This window comes from Microtus oregoni, unplaced genomic scaffold (genome assembly GCF_018167655.1).
Source record: "Microtus oregoni isolate MIOR12 unplaced genomic scaffold, Mior012 000036F_ref0000092, whole genome shotgun sequence".
NCBI lineage: Eukaryota > Metazoa > Chordata > Mammalia > Rodentia > Cricetidae > Microtus > Microtus oregoni.
The window spans coordinates 10,753,160-10,769,275 of NW_024543095.1; positions in this window are offsets into that span (position 1 = coordinate 10,753,160).

Below are 16,116 nucleotides of genomic sequence, written 5' to 3' on the forward strand. Positions count from 1 at the left end.
AAAAAACAAAAAAACAAAAAAAAAAAAAAGAAAAAGAAAAAGAAAAAGGCAGTCTTTAACCACACCCATCAGCACAGAAGCACTGATTGTTCCATGAAGAAAACAGAAATCACTAAAGACAAACTTTCCCTACTTTTCAATTTGATTACTTCAGTCCAGTGTTGTAGTGAAACACGGATTGCCTAATGACATTCAGATTACCAACCTCAGTCTTTAAATGTCAACTTTAAAATAAAGAATATATTCAAGAAATATCTAGAAAATAAACAGACTGAATCCGGGTCTCCATTAATTGCTGTTTACTTACTTCCTGACCTTGTGGAGATGCCAGGAACAACAGTTTGTTAGTGAGACAGATTTAATGGTTCATAGACCAATTGATATCACTGATGTCTTGTGAAAGAATTATTTTATTTTATTTTATTTTGAGACAGGGTCTCATGTGGTCCACGCTGGCCTCAAACTCACAGCCAAGACTGTGCTTGAATTCCTAATCCTTCTGCTTCCCAAATGCTTGGATTATAGGCATGTGCCACTATGCCCCACTATGAATTGATTCTTATTCTTAGACAACCCCACCCCTCAACTGTGAAATCATGTCTCCCATTCTGCTGTGGTGCTAGATTCTTCTAAGGATATGACTTCCTAGCTAGAGACTACATTGGTCAGCCTCCCTTGCAGCTAGATATGTCATATGACAAAGTTCTGGCCAATGGAATTTCTGTATCATTTGCTTCTTCTCTCTGCTAGAATACAGATCCACTCTGAGTCAGCCTCTACTGTACACAGCACTGTAAGAGTGGACTGCCTGAGTAGTAGGACTGAAAGTATCAGTACCGGGATGATTTTTGTGAGTAGCCTTATGTTTCCCTTGGACCACATACTTTCAGAGTGTTGTATGGGAGCAACAAACTTTATTTTGCCTATGTAACTTATTTTGAGATATCTTAGTCACTGTTTGGTTGGAGGCCAACTTTTAACAGCTGCACCATCTCTCCAGCCGAGTTTTGATAATTTTATCCTCTACTTGATAGTGATCTTAAGGAAAGGGGAATTAGATTGCTTGGAACCATAAGCTGGTTTCTTTGTATACTGCTTGAATGTCTATCATTGGAAAAAAAAAATTTTTTTTTTGGCTTTTCAAGACAGTGTTTCTCTATATAGTCCTGGCTGTACTGGAACTAGCTCTGTAGGCCAGGCTGGCCTCAAACACATAGATCTACCTGCCTCTACCTTCTGAGTGTTGGGATTGAAGGCATGCACCACCACTGCCTAGCAGTGAATTATTAAAAATATATTAATCATTTATTAATTTGTTAGTGCCTTTGTGCCCCTGCAAAACAAAAATCAAATTTTCCAGGCACAATAGCACAGCAATATTTTAATCCCAGAACCGGAGGCAGAGAATCCCTGTTTGTTCAAGACCAGTTTGGCCTACATAGGGAGTTACAGGCCAGCCAGGGCTACATAGTTAAAACCATGTGTCAAAAAATTTCTTTCTGTTATCTTTATGGTGATTTGAATAGGAACGGCCCCCATAGACTCATGTATTTGAATGCTTGGTCATAAGGAGGAGCACTCTGAGGAGCCACAGCTTTGTTGTGGTTGTGGCCTTGTTGGAGGAAGTGGTCACTGGTTCTGGCTTTGAGGTCTCAGATGCTCAAGTAGTCCCTTCCTGGTGCCTACAGATCCAGATGTAGAACTCTCAGCTCTTTCTTCAGCATCATGTCTGCCTGCATGCCACCATGCTTCTCTCCGTGATGATAATGAACTAAACCTCTAAAATTGTAAACCCTAATTAAATGTTTTTCTTTATGAGAGTTGCCATGGTCATGGTGTCTCTTCACAGCAATAGAAATGGAAATGGCTGAAGTGGGTAAAAGCAGTTGTTTCTCTTGTAGAGGACCTGATATCCACATGATATTTTTTGTTTGTTGCTATTTATTTATTTATTTATTTATTTATTTATTTATTTTTGAGAGAGGATTTATCTGTGTAGCCCTGGGTGTCCTGGAACTGGCTCTGTAGACCAGGCTGGCCTCGAATTCACAGAGATCTGTCTCTGCCTCCCGAGTGCTGGGATTAAAGGCATGCACCACCGCTTCTTGGCTATTCACGTGGTAATTGAAATCAACAGATAGATACAAGACCCATCTCCATCAACTTTGTATAAATCAGGTCAAGGGGATTCCATGTCCTTTTCTGACCTCTGTGAGCACCAGGCATGTGAGTGGTACACAGAGATACTTACAGACAGAACACTAAAAATAAAATAAATAAGTCTTGGTGGGTGGTGGTGGTGCATACCTTTAATCCTAGCACTCCAGAGGCAGAGACAGGCAGATCCCTGAGTTCGAGGCTGCCCTGATCTACAGAGCCAGTTCCAGGACAGCCAGAGCTACACAGAGAAACCCTGTCTTGAAAAACAAACAAAAACAAAGCAAAACAACAACAAAAATAAATAGTTAAAAGTTTCTCCTAAGTAAAATTACTTTGATAAAGGATATTATTTTTATGTCTCTTACACTTTATACAGCAGAGACCTAATCAGCATTAACTTGGACAAAATATGCATTTACTGTAAGTAGTTTCTAAAACAAAGTGTGCCTTTGACTGAAGTTTCTAATGCTATGATTTTTAAGTGGGAAATAATGGTGATGGGGGAAGATTGTGGCTGAGGCATTTGAACTTTTGAGTAGACAATGGGATTTCAGGGAGATTCCCTTCACCCTCATTTCTGCTACCCACTGTGTCTGAGCTATCACGCGAGTGGTGGGAGCACAAAGGCATAACCATTGTCTAAGCCTTCTCTAAGATACGAACTGCTCAGCACGGACAGAGAGGCTGTGTCTTATTCATCTTCACAGCAGCGTCTCCCACAGGCTGGTGCTGACAGTGGATGACTTAAGCCAGGTAGAGTGGCTCGTTCATTCCCATAGTCCCTGCATGTGGGAGGGCGGGGCCAGAGGATTCCATGAATTTAAGGACAAAATGGGCTACATTTTAGCTTTAGAACACACACACACACACACACACACACACACGTTTAGTTAGTAGACAGGGGAGTTCAAGCAGAAGAACATGAAGGAACTAAATGAGAGTAATTGACACTATGGTGGCAGATGATGACCTAGGAAGATTTGTGTTGTCATAAAATTATTATACTATAGTTAGGACTTATTTTACTTAGCTATTTAAAGATTTTTCTTTCTGCTATCAGACTGGGCTAAAAATATCTGCTAAAGGAGGTAAAATATCAGTTGCCTGAGGACTCTTAGCTAGAGTGAAAAGCACTCTCTAGGAAGATCTTTTCTTTTAGACTTATTTATTTTATGTGTATGAGTGTTTGCCTCTGTGTGTGTATATTCATTGCTTACATGCCTGGTGCCACAGAGGTCAGAAGAGAGAGCTGGATCCCCTGGAACTAAAGTTATGGATGGTTATGAGTCACCATGTGGGTGCTAGGAATCGAACCTGTGTCTTCTGCAAGACCAACAAGTGTTACCAACTTTTGAGCCATCTCTCCAGCCCCTACTCAGAAGAATTTAAATTTATTCAAACTGTTAGAAGAACCATAAACATAGGAGTATTCATATTATTGGTGAAATATACATGTATAGAAGCCATTAGATCAATTCTCTATATATACAAAAAGGATAAGTGTAAGAGCTTTGTGACAATAAAAATGTTATTTAATTAAAAAAATTAAAGTATGATTCAAAGCTAACTTTCTCCTCGTGTGTGTGTGTGTGTGTGTGTGTGTGTGTGTGTGTTTGTGCGTAGGTAGTGTGTACCGGGGTTTTTCAACCTTAGAACACTGACTTTGGGGGTGAGTTTATTCTTTGCTGCTATTGAGCTGAAATTGTAGAATATTTAGTGGTGTACTTGGTCTCTACCTCTTACACGCCAGCTGCTTTCACTACTTCAAAAATGTCTCCAGATATTGCCAACTCTGTCTTAGGGAGCAAAATCAATTACGGTTGAAAACTACAAGTATACCTTCCATGATCATAGCTATATAAAATTTATACATATTTTATAATTTATATAAACGGATAAAAGTGGAAGTGGTGGGATAGGAGCTAGAACTTGGCCAGGTCGGGCAGGGACCCTGTGCTGTTGGTTGTAGCGACTCGCCCCAGGTATGGATCCCCTCTTGGAGGAGGGGATCTCCGTTGAGAACCGTCTCCATAGAATTGGTCTGTAAACAAGTCTGTAGGCATTTTCTTGACTAATGATTGACGCAGGAGGACCCAGCCCACTGGGAGCAATGCCACCCTTGGGCAGATAGTCCTGGGTGGTATAAGAAAATAAACTGAGCGAGCCAGGAGGAGCAAGCCCATAATCAGCAGTCCTCATGGTCTTTGTTTCATTCCAGCTTCCAGAATGCTTCACTGAATTCCTGCCCTGACTTTCCTGGTTCATGGACTGCAAGCAATGAGGTGAACAAATCCTTCCTCCTCGAGTTGCTTTTGGTCGTGATGTTTGTTACAGTCATGGAAACCCTGAGACTGACTCCAGCGCAGTGGTTCCAAGAGGCCAGGGACACCAGAAACGTTCTGGTTCCTGGCTCCTTGTTATCTCTCAGCTTTGCCCAGAAACTGAGAGAGAGCAGCTGGAGATAACTCCGGGTCGGGCCAAGTAGACCGATCGGCTCAACCCCTTTCCTGTGCGACCCCCAGCTTCCCCCATCAGTCCTACTGCCTAGTGCAGAGGAGGGAGTCTCCCTTCTCTCCCGGGCTCCCACCTGGGAATTCATAACAAACTCTTGTATGTTGTCGTTTTGCTTTGTTTGTTTGTTTTGTGAGACAGGGTTTCTCTATGTAACCGCTGTGGCTGTCCTGGAACTCGCTCTGTAGACCAGGCTGGCCTTGAACTCAATGAGAACCCCCTGCCTCTGCCTCCTGAGTGCTGCACTTAGAAGCATGCACCACCCTCACCCGGCTGAGTATTATTTATTTTCACTGCTGTGAGTAGTTTTGGTCTTTCCACCATGATACCAACAAAAGAAACTTGATTTAGAAGATTACAAAATTGTTTTTCATAAAACCCAACTGGTGTGTAACTCAGCTAGAGAAAGGCAGACTGACTCATTTGTACTGAATTCCTCTCTCTGAGCAATACTTCTTGGAGCATCCCCAAATTTAGAATTGCCAATGATTTCTAAGGAAATTTTGTATAAGAAAAAAATAGTCCTGGATTTTTAATCACTGATACCCAACACTGGATTTGAGTAAGTACATAACATATGTTTGGCATCAGTTGGAAAGTTACTTTAAACATATTGACAATTTCTAATTTTATTTTTTAAAAAGCTTTAAGGATTGAAACTTGTAACATTTGCAGAACATGGTGTTCATTTCTCATTTAATAGATGTGAGCACAAGAAACAAAGCTTCAATTATGAACAGGGACTGAGTAGTATTAAGTATATAACTCAGAAATAAGGAATATAGGCTTGGCCAGGCAATGGTGATGCAAGTCTTTAATCCCAACATGCAGGAGGCAGAAACAAGCAGGTCTGTGAGTTCAAGGTCAGCCTCTACAGAGTGAGTTACAGAACAGTCAAGACTACACAGAGAAAGCCTATCTTGAAAAACCAAAAAAGAAAGAAAGAAAGAAAGAAAGAAGTAGGTTCTAATACTATAGGAATAAGAAGTGCAAATGCACCAGCAATACTCCAATAGCCGTTATGCTCCTTGTTCCATTCAAACACATGGTTAACCATGTTCCAAGTCTTCATAATGTTATTCTGAGAAGCAGGTACTAGCCTAAATCTTGATAGAGAAAAAGACTGACTAGTTGGCACACCCACTCTGTTCTGGGGCATTTTTGGAATCAGTAAACAAGCATGTGGGTGTGTGATACTTGTTGTGCCTTGAGGCTTATGGATTTGGAAGCTGAGGATGAAGGGGTGAGAGAGGCTATAAACAATCTGGAGGGCTGGGTAGAACATTTCCTTAACATACACAAGGTTTTAGCTTCAACGCTCAGCTTTAATTCATCAAATAAACCTGACGAGGGCTAGGGATAAACCTCAGTTGGTATGCTGTTTGTCTAACATCAAGGAAGCCCTATTTTCAGCTCCCAGAATGATGTAAACTGGATGTGATGACACAGGCTGAAAGACCCTCAGAGTGGTCCTTCCCTCAGGAGGAGACCCCTAACCCAAGGAACAGTCGACACCATTGGCTGCAATTAGCAAGAGGTTTATTCAGATACACAGGTACCTGGGGCGACAAAGTCTCTTGGAGGACTTGTGCACCTCCAGGTCGGGGTAATGGGTTTATATATATATGTTTTGGGGAGCAAAAAGCACGGTACAGAAGCGAGAAGCGTAGTTACAGGGTTTTTGTTGGTTAGTTTGAATGTGGCCGAGTTCAGGTCGGGACAAGGTCCCTAGTTCCGGAGAATTCAGATATGGGCTGCCTTGGCTCTTATCTAGGGCAGACAGGGTGTCTTACTAGGTATTCACCGGTCCTCCCGCCTGGGACAGAGGACGCCCAGCCACATTCTCGGTATTCCCCGGTATTCCCCGTTCCTCCCCCGGCCCAGCCACAGGTGTCTCTACCTCGTTTTGGCAGCTTCTAAACTGCCCTTTGTTCAAACCCTGAATATTCAGTACAAGCCTTGTAAAATGGCGTTACAGGTGCTAAGTTGTTTAACAAGCTGGGCGGGGGTCTTTTATCTGTTGCTAAGCTGCTTAGCAAGCTGGATGGGGGTCTTTCAAGGCTTCATTACAACAAGAGGAATGTCAGAAGTTCAAGGTCATGCTCAGCCGCTCAGTGAGTTTGAAGCCAGCCTGGAGTTACTCTTCCTTAGTCTGGTGTGTCTGATAAATTCTGGTTCTCCTGATCAGACCATGTGCCCCTACGGTCACATTTCCTCATTTAACCTAAAGGATGGCTCCCTTTATATTCCCAGGGATAAGTCATGTGTCAGTCTGTGCCTGACAGATGGTTTCATCTAAGATGGAGCCTTCCAGGGCAACGAACAGCTTGAAAGACAAACAAAAACCAGCTTTACACGACGTAGAGTAACTGCCTGATCTCCACAGAGGTTCTGGGAAAATTCCAGTGGGATGGGGTGGGTCTGTTTCAGGACTGTGACAGGCAAAGTGATGGGCACGGTGTCTCTGGCATATCCTCAGGAGACTGCTAGCTCAGGGGCATAGGCAGACTTGTTCCCCTAAGAGCCTGTAAGAAGCCAGCTCCCTGTAACCCAGGAGAGATCCAGGGACGGGACATTGATGAAGACTTTCAGTAGACATTTCTACTTATGGGACTCTTTAGGTTCTTATGTGTTGACTAAGTGTGGTAATAGGCAGATCACATCTGCCTCACTAAAAAATATCTCACTATTCCCCAACTCTGGATTCCAAATGGTTTGTATACCTTGAAAAGAATTGACTATAAATATAATGTTATTGTAGGTAAACTCTAAATTGACTCCCTACTTTCTTTTATAATTTACATAGGAAAACACCATTAAATTATTTTCTAGTGGACAAAAGAGTTCCATGAATTGGATTCTAAGATTTTGATAGTGAAGGACATCCAGATGAAGACTGGCTACTACAAGCCAACAAGGACAACTTTTCCTATTTTCAAATTATGTCTTCAGTAACCACTGTCATCTCTGAGCTCCCAGAGCTCGTTTCTTTGTCAGTGCTGGGAACTGAACCAGGGTCTTGCACTTGCTAAGCCAGTGTTCTACCACTGAGCTACATCCATAGCCCTACAGCTATTATATTGTTAAGGTAATATTTATGAAACATAAAGAGCAGCCGGGCGGTGGTGGCGCACGCCTTTAATCCCAGCACTCAGGAGGCAGAGGCAGGCGGATCTCTGTGAGTTCGAGACCAGCCTGGTCTACAGAGCTAGTTCCAGGACAGGCTCCAAAGCCACAGAGAAACCCTGTCTCGAAAAACCAAAAAAAAAAAAAAAAAAAGAAAGAAAAGAAACATAAAGAGCAAGCCTGTCACGGCACCACCTCTCCAGGAACTATAATCATCACTCCTACTTAAAATTTACATAAAACTACATCGAATAAATTCATATGTTCATTCTGAAAGTTCAGACTGTCTTGTATTGAATGACACAATCTGTTAAAGAGTATACTAGCCAGTATTAAGATTTTAGTCTATCCTTGGTAAGTGAATTTATAATTGATAACACTTTTTCTTTTTTTTTCTATTTTTTTTTAAATTTTATAAATGAATGTAGAAGTGATAACTGACTTGACAGAACAGGGAAAGTTGAAATTTAAGCAACATGGAGATTTCAATGGGCCATGATCAAGGAACTAAAAGTTTCAGAGTTTGTAGGAAGCAAGAATCACAAGAGGGAGGCTCGAAAGATGTTTTATTAGTTAAAAGTACGTATTGTTTTTGCAGAGGATCCAAGTTTCGTTTTGTTCTCAACATCCTCACTGGCTGACCTACAACTGTCTCTTCCTCTAGTTCTAGGGGGATCTGATGCATCTGGCCTCCTAGGCACCTCAAGTTGTGTATATACCCCCAAATATACATATAATTAAAAATAAGATAAAAAAGAACCATAAAGGTAGAAGTGAAGGTGTAACTCTAAAATTAGAAATATGTGTTGATTGTGTGTGTGTGTGTGTGTGTGTGTGTGTGTATGCATGCGCATATCCAAAGTATTGTACCTCAATCCCAGGGCCCAACACCAACTCTGAAGCATCCAGCTAAATATCCCATTCTCTGTTTACCTTCCCAAGATAACAGGGATTTGTACTCTGAAAAAAACAAACATAAATTTCTGGACTTTGGCATTGAACCACTGGCATAGCAACCGCAAACCACAGAGCTGAAAACTGGACTCAGGTTGGGTCTAACCGTTGAATCAGGTAGGCTTAAGGATGTCCCTTTCTGGTTTCTAGAGTTTCAACAACCAAGCACATCTCCACTTGTGTCCTCTCACCCGATCAAATAGGAATTCCTTTTGGTTTATTTGTTTGTTTGTTTGTTTGTTTGGACAGGATTTCTCTTTGTAGCCCTGGCTGTCCTGGAATTTACTCTGTAGACCAGGCTGACCTCAAACTCAGAGATCCACCTGCTTCCACCTCCTGAATGCTGGGATTAACAGCCATCACACCCGGCTAAAATGGTAATTCTTTGGCGAAACTGGACAGTCTCAGAGACAAGATTCCCAGATTCTGACATCAGAGAGTCCTCAATAAGACTGATGACTACTCAGTCATCTTACATAAAAACCTTTTCAGCCATGGTCTTTGTACCCAGATCTGACAGTTTTTATATGAGTCAGTCTTAAAAGTTAATGAAAATCAGATTCCTCGAGAAGAGTGATATTTTTAAATCAGAAAAGTCAAAACATTCTTGCTTCTGTTAAAAAAAAAAAATAACACCTAGTTATAATGTAATTGCTTGGTGTGGTGGTGCTTGGCTTTAATCCCAACATTGAGACACAGCAGCAGGTGGGTCTCTGTGAGTTCAAAACCAGGCATGGTGACATATTAAGTTTCAAGCCAGCCAGGGCTAGAGAGTGAGATTAAAGACATGCACCGCCATGCTTGTTACCATGACTAGCAAAGATTTGTTGTCTATGCGTGTGTGTGTTCCTGTGTGTTATATGTGTGCCATGTACATGCAGATACCTTAGAGACAAGAAGGCATTGGATCCCCCAGAACTAGAATTATAGGAGTTGCTGGGAGCCCAGTCTGCGCCCTATGCAATAATGGTAAATGGGAGCTGAGCATTTCTCCAGACCCCATCTTATTAGAGTTTTAGAGAAACAAACAGGACAGGCAAGCTGTGGGAGGAAGGAAATGGCGAAGAGGGCATCATGCCTTTTAAGTTGGGTAAGCAGCTGTAGGCGCAGGGAAGGTTCAGGTCTTTAGAGAAACAGGAAGAAAGCACAGAATGTCAGAGAAAGCATGATCAAGACAAGGAAAAGGAAATGTGACGCCTTTTGACTTAGAACCGAGAAAACCTAGCAGGCTTAGCACTGAAAAGCGGCAAGCGCCTACGTCAGGGACGTCAGGGGAGGGGCTTCCGGGAACTTCCACTTACTGTCTCTTTTGTCCCCCGTCTCTGGAGTTTGTCTGCAGGTAAATCAGCCTCCAGAGGGTGGTCTCCAGGTGACCGAGAGACCCAGATGAAACGATAGTTTGTAATGTTGTAACCTTTGGGGTAGATCAAATGTCATGTGTCTACCTAGGACCACAGGAGTAACTCAGATTTTTTTCCTTTTTTCCTTTTTTTTTCTGTATATTTTTCTGACTATCCTGGAGTTCATTCTATAGACCAGACTGGCCTCAAACTCAAAGAGATCCTCCTGCCTCTGCCTCTGTCTCCTGAGTACTGGGATTTAAGAAGTGTGCCACCACATCTAACCAAGATTCTTCTTCTTCTTTTTTTAACCAGAAGGTAACAGAAGGTAAACCTCTCTCATAATGGGCTTCAACAAAGCCCTCCTGTCTCCACCTTTTCATATGGTGTCCAGTGGCCTCCCAAGCTACTAATTCCTATCTCAATACCTAGCAATAACGTCCCGTGAAACTGGTCCGTAGAGCTAGTCCTGTGCTACCCACAACATCGCATCAGTTCAGATGATGCCTAACTACAGGCAACAACAATCTAGACTTCTGTGGTTTAAAGACCCGGGGGGTTATTTTTGCTACATTGGAAGAGCATGGGAAAGCAGCTGCAGGGTTTGGTTCAGTGTTCTAATTACGGCAGCACGGCATTCCTGTGAGTTTCTCACTCTCGCCCTCATGGCGCAGGATGACTCCTGCGTGTTCGGGAGTCACATCCTGTTGGCAGCCCCAGAGGGAAAGAGGAAGCCAGACTGAGAACAGCTATATATGTCCCCAGTGTGTCACTTCATAGCTGCAGACATGTTACACAGCCTGCCATTTGTCTGGGGATCTTTGCCAAGGAAAGCTGCTCTTACAGTCACAAGGACAGATGCTCAGGGACATCATCAGGATGGTCCAGGGATAAACTGGCACAGCTCTGGGGAAGCAGGGAAAAGATCCAGGTGCTGTTCGAGATTCTTGGCTGCTATCTTCTAAGAATGCTGCCGCCTAAGAGCAAATGTTCCCTGCTTGCTGGCTCTTTAGAGTACTGTACCACCACGGACAGAGGTGATAGATTTGTCCACTCACTTTTAGTCATGGGGTTTCTATACACAATGCTGTGTCCCTGTGTAAGTATTTGACTGCCTTTTCCAAATCACTATCAAGCAAGTCTCTCCAGAGCTTTCTGAGCCCTGCCTGTCACTCTGATTGTGGCCCCCATGAGTCCTCCTAAGTCTCTGAACATGCAACAGGCTAAGCCCTCATAGTTTACATCTCTGTGCTTCATAGAATCCTTATGGCAACTTGTATCTGTAATAGTCTGACTTGGCAGAAGAAGTAGTCAAAAGCTGCAAGGCCTGTGCTATAACTAATACAGGACACTTCTGGAAAGAGGCTCAGAGGCCACCAGCCTGGGGCCTACTGGGAAGTAGATTTTACAGAAATTAAGTCAGCCAGGTATGGTAAAAAGTACTTATTGTTATGGTCTTCTGTCTCTTTAAGAGACAAGCCACGCCCACTCCCTCTCCCATCTGCTGAGGCAGGCTGATCTTCAGCTTCCAGCCTGAGCTCGCTCTCTTTTCCATCTTCCTCTCCGAGAGGCAGCTTCACTTCTGCCTCTCTCCCCACTTCTCCACTTCCCCCTTCTCTGTCTCTTTCTCCTTTTCTCTCTCTCTCTCTCTCTCTCTCCCCCCTCTTCTCCCTTCCCCCTTCATAACCCCCTGAATAAATATTTAACCTCACTCTGCATGTCGTGTCTATCCATGTCTCTGTCTCCTGCCCGCCCGCCATGTGTCTCCCTGCCTGGGACCAGCCACTGCTCAGGGACCGGCAGCCGTCTCTGCCTGGGACTGGCTGCTCCCAGGGCCCGCTGTCTGCCACCACATGGCCCGCTACCACCATTTGGGACCTACAGCATTTCTGCTGCCTACTGCTGCCAGGGATCTTGAAACATTTTTTAAAAAATTATAAAACTGGGCTGGAGAGATGGCTTGGTGGTTAAGAGCACTGACTCTTCTTCCAGAGGTCCTGAGTTCAATTCCCAGCAACCACATGGTGGCTCACAACCATCTATAATGAGATCTGGTGCCCTCTTCAGGGGTGCAGGTACACAAGCAGGTAGAATATATACATAATAAATAAATAAATAAATCTTTAAAAAAATTATAAAACTTATTAGTTTTATAGATACCTTTTCAGCCTGGGTAGAAGCTTTTCCTACCAAGACTGAGATGGCCAATATGGTAGCTAAGAAGATCATATAAGAAATCTACCCAAGCTTTGGGATACCCAAGGTAATCATGTCGGATAATGGACCTGCCTTTGTTGCCCAGGTAAGTCAGGGACTGGCCACCCAATTGGGGATCAATTAAAAATTACATTGTGCTTACTGACCCCAGAGTCAGGCCAGGTATAAAGGATGAATATAAATTCTAAAAAGAGACCTGTGGGAATGACTGGACAGCCCTTCTTCCCTTTGCCCTGATCCGGGTTTGGAACACCCCAGAGCGATTTAAACTCATCCCTTATAAGATCCTATGTGGAGAACTGCCACCACTCACTGAGTCAGGTGGAATGTATAATCCTGATGCTATTCTTTCTAGACCTTTATTTTCCCACCTAAAAGCCCTTAAAATGGTGAGACGCCAGACCAGGGAACAACTGAAAGAAGTACGCATCTCTGCCTGGATTCACACCTCCCACATGAAGCGAGCTCCTAAACTACCCAAATTGTAGTATCTGGGACTTTGACAACACTACCTTCCACTCCTCCAGCCAATAGCCGCTGAGATACCAGCCCATTGGGGCGTAGTCTCTCTCCCTTTAAAAAAGAGGCTACTTCCCTTCTCGCTCTCTTTGCTTCCTGTTCCGGAGACTAGACTTCTTCCTGATTGCATAGAGGGCTGTTGTCTGGGACAGTTATATGTAACTTTTTTCCCCTTTAAATAAATACCACCCTATTAATCATAATTCCAAACTGATGTGACATTGTTTGTGACTTACGCCTTCACTACCAGTCAAGAGGCTTATGTTTGGGGGACTAATCATAGGTTGACTCTTACTGAGGTTATATAATGAGACTCTTAAGAGCCCTAAGATTCCTGACACCAGGTACTTGGTTCCTGATTTAGGTAAATGGTGGGCTTAAAATACAGGCTGACGCCATGCGTTTCAACATCGGTTTTTAATGACATCAAAGATTACTGTATGCGCGGGGCGGTGGTGGCGCACGCCTTTAATCCCAGCACTCGGGAGGGAGAGGCAGGCGGATCTCTGTGAGTTCGAGACCAGCCTGGTCTACAAGAGCTAGTTCCAGGACAGGCTCCAAAGCCACAGAGAAACCCTGTCTCGAAAAACCAAAAAAAAAAAAAAAAAAAAAAAAAGATTACTGTATGTTTGTACAACTGGTACTTAGGGTCTTTTACCATCCAGCTAACACACTTAAAGATGAGTTTGACAAGCACCCAACTCGTTTTTGACAAAAACCTATTTCTCTGACATTAGCAGTAATCCTGGACCTCGGGGTAGCTGCCCTAATACAGGCCACTCAGTACTTTAATGAATTAAAGCTAATTACCTTCATTAGAAAAGGAATAGTGCTATTCAGATTTTGATGTTATGCCACCAATATAAAGCTTTATAAGGTCAAAAAGATACTAAAATCTAGTTCTATGATTAGAACTAGATACTAGAAGTGGGGAGATGAAAGACCTGGGTAAATCCAGACCTCCCCAGCAGGAAGAAAATAGCCAAAAATCTAAGCAGGAAGAGAAGAATCAGGAATCTAGGATTAGCCAGTTCAGTGACTGTGTTTCAGGAACTAGCTGAAGATAAAGTTAGATTGTAATCTTGAGAATGATCTTGAGAGGCAGGGAGTTGTCCCCTTGTGACTTTCTGTGACACCCTCCCTGCCCCTTTCAGATTATTGGGCTGTGGTTTCTTCCTATAAAAACCCCTTCTCCAGGCCACTCGGTCGAACTCTTCCCCTGCATGGGTTATGATTCTTGGCCCCAGTGCACTGGTTCCCGTCTCATCATTAAAGCCTCCTGTGATTGCAGCAAAGGCGGTCTCTGGTAAGTTACTGGGGGGTTGTGTTATCCCGAGACTTGAGTGAAAGTCTCCCCACACCGGGGGTCTTTCAGTTTCTGGAGGGAGGTAAGAAGGCAGGTGTCTAGGAGAAAAAAATATTGTTATTACTGAACCTATGAAATGGGGCTAGCCATGGGATGAGACACAATAGCAGATGAAACCAGATTTTAGTTGGCAGGTGTCCTTGATCCAGAAGAGTTGGTGCCAATGGTGAGATCCCAGGAACTGGTACAGGTGCTTTTGGTGTTGTTCTGGGAGCATTTTGTAGGTTGGTCTTGAGTAGGCAGCAGGAGTAACCTAAAAGATATGCTTAGAACTGGAATTAAAAACCAGACCTGATTTTGGTGTAGCAAAAGAACTTTTCCAGGAACCTGTAACAAAAGGCTATTACTTTAGGTTAGAATGCCATTAGAGTAAATTAGGAACTCTGAACCTCTGAAGGTTGAAACCTGTTAGTGGTGCATGCCTTTTATCTCACCATTCGGGAGGCAGAGGCAGGTGGATCTCTGTGAGTTCGAGGCCAGCCTGGTCTACAAGAGCTAGTTCCAGGACAGGTTCCAAAGCTCCACAGAGAAATCGAAAGAGAGAGAGAGAGAGACAGAGACAGAGAGAGAGAACTGATTGTTAAAAAAAAACACTTAGGGCTGGAGAGATGGCTCAGAGGTTAAGAGCATTGCCTGCTCTTCCAAAGGTCCTGAGTTCAATTCCCAGCAACCACATGGTGGCTCACAACCATCTGTAATGGGGTCTGGTGCCCTCTTCTGGCCTGCGGTCATAACACACAGACAGAATATTGTATACATAATAAATAAATATTAAAAAAAAACACTTAGAAAACAATGAAAAGAATAGAGTGTCTAGAAATCAGTCCAAGGGTCATTCTGTGCCAGCTGGGAGCAGAATAGATAAAGAATGATATTGTACTGTAATTATCACAAACTTGGCATTTTCCAGCAGCACAAGTTTATATCCATGGCACAGTGGAGGTCAGAGTGTGAATGGGAGGGTTTTATGGGCTAAAAGCAAATTGGTACAGATGCAGTCCTCAAGACTCAAGAAAAATGCCCATCCTCCCACTCCCCCCTTCTTCCTCCCTTCCCTCCCTTTTTATGCTTTTTCTTTTGTTGTTTACTTGTTTGTTTTTGAGACAAGGTCTTGATCCCTGGTTGGTCTGGAACTCACTAAACAGCCAGGTTGACCTTGAATGTGTACTGAACTGCCTGCCTCTACCTCCAAACACGGCTGAATTTGCACCAATCATGATGGATCCTCAGAAACAAAACTTTTAGTCTTTGCCCAAGATTTTCTGAGTCTGCAGTTTAGAGTGGAAACAAATATGTAACTAGCTTTCTGTGCAAGGCGTTGCCTGTTTTAAGGCATTCCTCATTTTATATAAATTGTAACAAACAGGAAACAATGCTTACGGAAAACCAAACACGGTACCCAGTTGTCTTCCAGGCGATCTTCACCTTGGAGAATCTCCTTGAGCGCGAAATGATCCAACCAGACAGGAGATAATAGCATCTTTGTGGATGATGAACTTGTGTGGACTAAAGAGCAGTTCTGCCTCCATTGAGAGGGCTCTGTGTCACTGAGATGTTCCGCTCATCTCATTGAAGTTAGCAATGTTTTCATTCCAGGCCTGGACTGGAAACCATCACATGTATTTCTAGCTGGTGACCCTCCATTTTGTGACCTTGTACTACTCTGGCTGGAGGTAACCTCCATGCAAGCGTGCAAGTGTAAGTGATCTCATCTTCATTGCTGATCCTGAAAGGACACAAATTGTGAAAAGATATGGAATCACAGAGACTGGTAAATCACCCCCTCAGACTCTAGGGAAACACCCTGGGCATACCTGGAGGAATCTAAGTCGACATACCAGCGACACTTGTACCACCATATTTATTGCAACATTATTCATAATATCCAAGACATGAGATCAACCCAGATGCTCATCCACAGGT